This window comes from Leptonychotes weddellii, chromosome 9 (assembly GCF_054177405.1).
Source record: "Leptonychotes weddellii isolate Sample4059 chromosome 9, ASM5417740v2, whole genome shotgun sequence".
NCBI classification, from domain to species: Eukaryota; Metazoa; Chordata; class Mammalia; order Carnivora; family Phocidae; genus Leptonychotes; species Leptonychotes weddellii.
Window position 1 is genome coordinate 77,350,430 of NC_138377.1, and position 7,493 is coordinate 77,357,922.

General features: G+C 41.7%; 1 pseudogene; it reads right to left on the reverse strand.

Moving 5' to 3' along the window:
* Window positions 1–6,137: 6,137 nt before the first annotated feature.
* LOC102736205 (SAP domain-containing ribonucleoprotein pseudogene) lies at window positions 6,138–7,089 on the reverse strand (annotated as a pseudogene).
* Window positions 7,090–7,493: the final 404 nt, after the last annotated feature.

Sequence of the window (7,493 nt, forward strand, 5' to 3'; positions counted from 1 at the left end):
ACTCCAGCAACCCTCAGTTTGTTTCCTGCAATTAAGAATTCCTCATATCAGTGAGATCATATGATACATGTCTTTCTCTGATTGACTTATTTCGCTCAGCATAACACTCTCCAGTTCCATCCACGTCGTTGCAAATGGCAAGATCTCATTCCTTTTGATGGCTGCATAATATTCCATTGTATATATATATACCACATCTTCTTTATCCATTCATCTGTCGATGGACATCTTGGCTCTTTCCACAGTTTGGCTATTGTGGACATTGCTGCTATAAACATTGGGGTGCACGTACCCTTTTGGATCCCTACTTTTGTATCTTTGGGGTAAATACCCAGTTTGACTGTTCTTAAAAATGGGACCAAGTAGGAATTGCTTTCCATTACTTTTTTTTAATTAAGATATAATTCACATACCATAGTATTCATCGATGTAAAATACACACTTTAGTGGTTTTTAGTAGTTTTACAACCATCTCCACCATCTGACTCCAGAATATTTTCATTCCCTCAAAGAGAACCCTGTACCCATTGGGGTCATTCCCCCATTCCCGACCCCCCCTGCTCTCAGCCCCAGGCAAACTCTGATAAACTTAGTCTTTATGGATTTGCCCATTCTGGACATTTCATATAAATGAAATCATACATTACATAACCTTTGTGTCTAGATCCTTTGATTAGTGTAATGTTTTCAAGATTCATCCATGTTGTGCCACGTATGCATATTTTGTTCCTTTTTATGACTAATTTTCCACTGTATGGATATACCACATTTTGTTTACCCATCCAGTTGATAGACATTTGGACTGTTTCCACTTTTTGGCTGTTACATGAGTAATACTGCTGTGAATCGCCATGTCCAAGTTTTTGTGGAGCCATATATTTTCAGTTCTCTTAGGTATATACCTAAGTTCATCAACTCTTAAGATTTTTTTTTTTTTTTTTTGACAGAGAGAGAGAGGGACAGCGAGAGAGGGAACACAAGCAGGGGGAGTGGGAGAGGGAGAAGCAGGCCTCCCGCCGAGCAGGGAGCCCAATGCGGGGCTCGATCCCAGGACCCTGAGATCGTGACCTGAGCCGAAGGCAGCCACTTAACAACTGAGCCACCCAGGCGCCCCAACTCTTTTAGATAAAGATGATAAATGCCTTTTAAAAACTTCTGTCTGAATATAATAGAAATTTAAGAGAATTTTTAATTTTAATGTGAGCTGGAGAGAGCTCATGGGGCTCTATGCCCTATGCCCTTCTTGGCAATAAAAAATAACTAGCTCTTACTAGAGACTTTAATCCTCTGAGAGGATTAAAGCAAGACTACTTCTTCAACCTCGGTGATTCCTTATCACCTCAAGTCTTCCCAGATCAAAAGCTCCAGTGGTTGATCTCAAGGTATTACGTGTACCAGTTAGGAAGCACAGTTTTATTTGCTTAGGTTTTTAAAGTGCAATATGGTGCCATTTAGGCGAATAAAAATGAACAGCCTTGTGAAGGCCAGCTAGGAGAGCGAACTGTGGAGAGTTTTGTGAGGGGTAACTGTGCCTTGCAGCTAAAACACAGACTGGGTTGAAATGCAGTGGCTTTAAGGGGTGAGCATGGCAATGGAAGGTACCAGGCAGCACATTTGGGCGGGAGAAACCCCAAGAGCAATATTAATACTTAAATTTCAAAAGATTTATTGATTTTATTTTTGGTTGTGTTCTTAGCATTTGCCCCAAATGTTTTATTTTGAAAATTTTCAGATATGCAGAGAAGTTGGCAAATTAGTACAAAGAATACTCATACTTTTTATCGAACATTTTGCCACATTTGCTGTATCTCTCTGTATATTATTATGCTCCTTTAAAATGAATTATTTGAGAGGCGCCTGAGTGGCTCAGTTGGTTAAGCATCCAACTCTGGATTTTGGCTCAGGTCATGAGGTCAAGTCCCATGTCGGGCTCCATGCTGTGCATGGAGCCTGCTTGAGATTCTCTCTCTCTCTCTCTCCTTCTGCCTCCCCCATCGTGTGTACATGCTCTCTCTCTCTCAAAAATAAATAAAAATAAAATGAACTCCTAAAAAATAAGTACAGACCTCATAAAGTTTTTTATGCCTAGGGAAAGGACATTCTAGCTGACTGTAATACCATTATCATTACTAAAAAGATTGACATTAATTCAACAATATCACCTAACATACAATCCATTTCCATTTTCTCTGATTGTAATTACCTTTATAGCTGTATTTTTATGTCCAGAACCTAATCCAAGATTCCCTTGTTGCATTTGGTTGCTAGGTTGTAGTACTGAGTACTTGACAAATACGCGGTCATAAACACGACTCCAAAGGAGCTTGTGTAGAACGGCTATCCCAACAGAGTGTGATCTGGATAAGATTCTCTTGGATGTGGTCTTTGAATTTTTTACATTTGAGATATAATAATAATTTCATATAGTTTAAATATTTAAATTGTACCATTATTGAGCATTCACTGTGTGGTAGGCATTGTGCCGGCTTCAAGAATCTGACGTAGGAAAGGCAGACACACCTCTGAACAAGCAGAGCAATAGAGTGACAATAAGGCCAGGAAAGAAATAAGCACAAGGTACAAAAGAAAGCTTCCCAAAGGAGGTGGATTCTCGAAAAACCAGTCCTTGGAAATCAGCAGTTCAAAGAAGTAAAAGTGCATATTTAGCAGGGCATAGAGGGCTAAAACAGCATATCTTCTGGAAACTCGAAGTTGTTTAATACCTGAAATTTAACATCGGAGTGTAGAGTGGGGTAGACGGAATGTGCAGGGCCTCTTACGCTGTTAGCCTGCAGGCACAAAGGGACCAGAAAAGGGTTTTATGTTGTGGCGGGAGGGAACACAGTTTACCGACCGCAGTGTTGGCCGCAGCAAACAGGGTAGAACACGCACACCAACAGGGCTTTTTGGTTGGCGGCCAGAGACCAGCTGCCGCGGGGCGTGGTCCAGGGGACAGGTAGTGAGGGTCGTAACGAACCAAGGCAAGGGCAGAGGGAATAGAAAAAAGGAGGATGCTTTTGAGAATCGGTGATGAGAAGACCTCAAGGCTTATTGAAGGTAGATGGAGGAATGACACCCCGGTTTCTCACCTGGGTAAGTGGGTGGGTGGTGGTGCAAAGGTGGAGAATATAGGAGGAAAAAAGTGGAATGTTCCAGGGAGGGGTAGATAAGGAAGAAAATGACTTAGACTTTGGAATTGGTGCGTTTGAAAGTCCTGTGAGCTATCTAGGTAGATTACTTCTGGAGAACTGCAAGGGGGCGTGAGCTGGAGAGAGCTCAGGGGGCGGTGAGACCAAGGGCATGGATGAGGCGACCTACAGAGGGCAGAGGGGGAGGATCTGGTCCCTGATGGGGACTGAGAGAAACGGTTAGGGTGGGAGACCCCGGAGATGCGTCCTGGAGCCCAGAGAGGAAGGAGCGCTCTTCCGGGTCAGATTTTTCCAGTTTGCAATTCAACTAAAGTCCAGAGTCCTTTCAACTTTATGGCCTTCAGCCTTAAGCAAACATCTATAATTCTCTCTTACGTGAAAATAAGATGTGCAGAAAGCTTTCTGAATAAAGTTAAAATCACATTCCATATGACTGAAAACTGGTGTGAGGGCTAATGAAATAACTCGTTCATCATTTTTTTCCCCCCTTGGGAAGATTGTCTCACAGTCGAGACTTTCTGGTAGAGAGTGAAGTGACAGGCTCTGAAATCAGACTGCTCTGCCACTTCCTTCTGTTGCTTTGGACAAGCCTCAGATTCCTCAACTTTAGAGCTGGGCTAATTTGTACCTGCTTAGGTTAGTTGTGAAAATTATGTGGGACAGTAAAGTACCAGCCTGGTGTTTCACACGGACAGCACTAGTGCTCAAAAAGTGCTCCCCTTTTTTTTTTTAATTCTTATCTCTGTAAAGTAGAAGGGTCTTAATATATTTAAAATTATATTCTCGTGGCACCTGGGTGGCTCAGTCGTTAAGCGTGTGCCTTTGGCTCAGGTCATGATCCCAGGGTCCTGGGATTGAGCCCCGCATTGGGCTCCCTGCTTGGCGGGAAGGCGGCTCCTCCCTCTCTCTCTGCTGCTCCCCCTGCTTGTGTGCTCTCTCTCTCTATCAAATAAATAAATAAATAAAAATGTTTTTAAAAAAATAAATAAAAAATAAAATTATATTCTCCTGTGAGTGGGAACATTGCCTGTTTGAAATTCACACATCCCTACCTCTAGTGACTCGTCCACCTTGGGTGCACAACGCCCCAATTATAAACTATTGTGAGAGCACAAACACACCCATAGATAAATACATCTCACCTTGGCTCTCTCCTACATAAATACCTAGCTAGAGATAAAACCCCTACATATATGCCCACATGGATGACCTCACATCCAGAAAACTCATACGAACAAAAATATTTATATTTACATAATATAAAGACACATCCTTAGAGACAAATGTGTGTATTTTAGTAATCACTCTATTCACACAAGTACATTACATATATTTTCACACTCAAAAGTGATGAAATGTGGTTTGAACAAGAAGGCAGGTGAAGGGGCACCTGGGTGGCTCAGTCGTTAAGCGTCTGCTTTCAGCTCAGGTCATGATCCCAGGATCCTGGGATCGGGCCCCGCATCGGGCTCCCTACTCAGCGGGAAGCCTGCTTCTCCCTCTCCCACTCCCCCTGCTTGTGTTCCCTCTCTCACTGTGTTTCTCTCTGTCAAATAAATAAATAAAATCTTTAAAAAAAAAAAAAGAAGAAGAAGGCAGGTGAAGCTGAGTGCATGTACCCAAGAGAGCTACAGAAATCAAATTAGTTTTTCTGGTCATCGGCCCTTAAAACGTTTTTTCCCCATACTTAGAAAGTTGCCTCAGGTAATTATGCCATTTTTCTCTAGAAACTAAAGCTTTTGTGTTTGGTTTTGGTGGTGTTTTATTCCATCATTTGCCCGTGTGCATACTACTTAGCTTTAAAATAAAAATTAGAATAAAATTAAGGAAAACCCCCAATTTAAAACTCTTGCAGACATGCTAAAACCAACTTTCTCATTCCCTTGGCATGACTTATAATACATATATAATAAAGTACTACTTATTTGGAGAGTGGGCATACTATTTAAAAAATTAAAGTCCACTTTTTTGTATTTACATCAAGTAAATGTATGTGATTTTTCCTTTTCATAGTTGTGTGTAATCGTGAAGTTGATACTATTCCTTGGTGTCTGTTAAGGCTTCATTGCCTCAGGCAAGTTAGCCTGACTTATTTTATAATAGCGTTGCTTATCTGAATTTTCCTTATCAACATAAATGAGAAATGGATTTGTACCACAGGCAAATGTGACCTGTTGTTTGCTTCTTATTTGGAGACAAGTTCATTGAGTCAACCACTGAACATTTCTCAGATTTTAAGAGTTTCAGATTTTTTTGAAGTGGCACCATTTACTTTAAAAGAAAAAAGATTTTATTTGTCAGGGAGAGAGAGAGAGCACACAAGCAGGGGGAGCGGCAGGCAGAGGGAGAGGGAGAAGCAGGCTTCCCACTGAGCAGGGAGTCCGATGCGGGGCTCGATCCCAGGACCCCAGAATCATGACCTGAGCCAAAGGCAGATGCTTAACCGACTGAGCCACTCAGGTGTCCCAGCAACATTTACTTTTAGAATTATTTTTTAAATTAAGGTATAGTTTAGATATAATAAAATGAATAGGTCTTAATGGTTCAGTTAGAAGGGTTTTGATAATTATATACATCCATGAAGGCATCATGCGAAACAAGCTATTGAACATTTCTATCACCCCAGAAAGTACTCTTGTGGCACTTTTATTTATTTATTTATTTATATGTACATATTATTTGTTACTTTATTTTCTATTTTTTTTAATTAACAAGCAAAATAATAATTAAAAAACAACAACACAGGGCGCCTGGGTGGCTCAGTCGGTTGAGCGACTGCCTTCGGCTCAGGTCATGATCCTGGAGTCCCGGGATCGAGTCCCGCATCGGGCTCCCTGCTCGGCGGGGAGTCTGCTTCTCCCTCTGACCCTCCTCCCTCTCATGCTCTCTCTATCTCATTCTCTCTGTCTCAAATAAATAAATAAAATCTTTAAAAAAAATAAAAAATAAAAAAATTAAAAACAACAACACAAGAACAACCACCTTAAAGTTGTTGGAACAGCAATGAGTCAAATTGCTGCTGAAGTTTCTGGATGTACCAGGGTCCATGCTCTCTCATTGCAACGCAGGACCTAGGCATGTGACTGTGCATTTAGATATATATATGACCAAGACTAGTCAGAGAGTTGGAAACCACTGGAGAACAGAAAGAAGGAAGAGCTTTCCATCAGGCAATCCCACAGCGCTCTGTCCTTTGCCTGTGTATCCTCTGTGGTTCCCGTTCCAACTGAGCTTCTGACAATCCCAAATCACTCCCTCCTCTTTTTCAGCTCCTCATTATCTTTAGACTTTCTGGAGATTATTCCATCCAAATCTTTGAGCTCTTTTCTGTAGTTTATCCAGGTTAACCATAGTCTTGGCGTCAGATGACAGGCCTTTGAATGGAACTGAAGAAATCCCAAATCTCGCAGCTTTCTTACTCTCCAAGCTCACAGATACATTGAATCATTCAGCTCTCTTCTGCATTCTCTCCACCTGTGGTATCTCAGAAGTAATTTTTACCACTTTCTTCTCTGCTGCCACATCAACGGTTTTCTCAGAGGGTACTTCTTCCTCTGTTTTTATCTCCAGTACACCTTCATTTGCTTCCTCTTCAGCATGCTCTTCAAGATATGCCTGGAGCCCGTTGATGAGATCTTGTTTTATTCCCTTGGTCTCCAAACCACGAGCAAGACCTTCCTGTTTTAGTTCAGCAAGCTTCAGCTGATGGAGCTCCACCGTCTCTGCCGCCATCTTGTTACTGCCCCCTGGTCCACCCTCTTGTGGCACTTTTTAAATTAAAAACCACCAAACTGGGGCACCTGGGTGGCTCAGTTGGTAAAGCATCTGTGTCTTGATTTTGGCTCAGGTCCTGATCTCAGGGTTATGGATCGGGCTCCGTGTTCAGCAGGGAGTCTGCTCGAGATTCTCTCTCTCTTTCTCCCTCTGCCCCTCCACCTGTTTGCTCTGTCTCTCTCTCTAGATATATAAAATAAATAAATAAATCTTTTAAAACGCCCCACCAAACTGTACACCTAAAAAGGGTGAATTTTATGATATGCGAATTATTGACCCCCTTCAAAAAAAAAAAAAAAAAAGAATCTGCTCCACATTTACTTGCAATCTTGCCCCAAGAAATAAGACAGGTTGGCATATTTTTTTCCCACCATCTGAAGTAATCCCCTACCCTATATATTACATTTGATTTGCTTTTTTTTTTCTGAAAACAGGAAACTGGACATTGCTGAAGATTGTAAGAAACATGCTAACAAGATCACTTGGACCAGGGCTTCTAGTTCATTCGGTCCCTGCAGTGACAACAAATAGGCTTCCCTACGTGCAGAGACCTGGGAGCAGAGTCCAGAC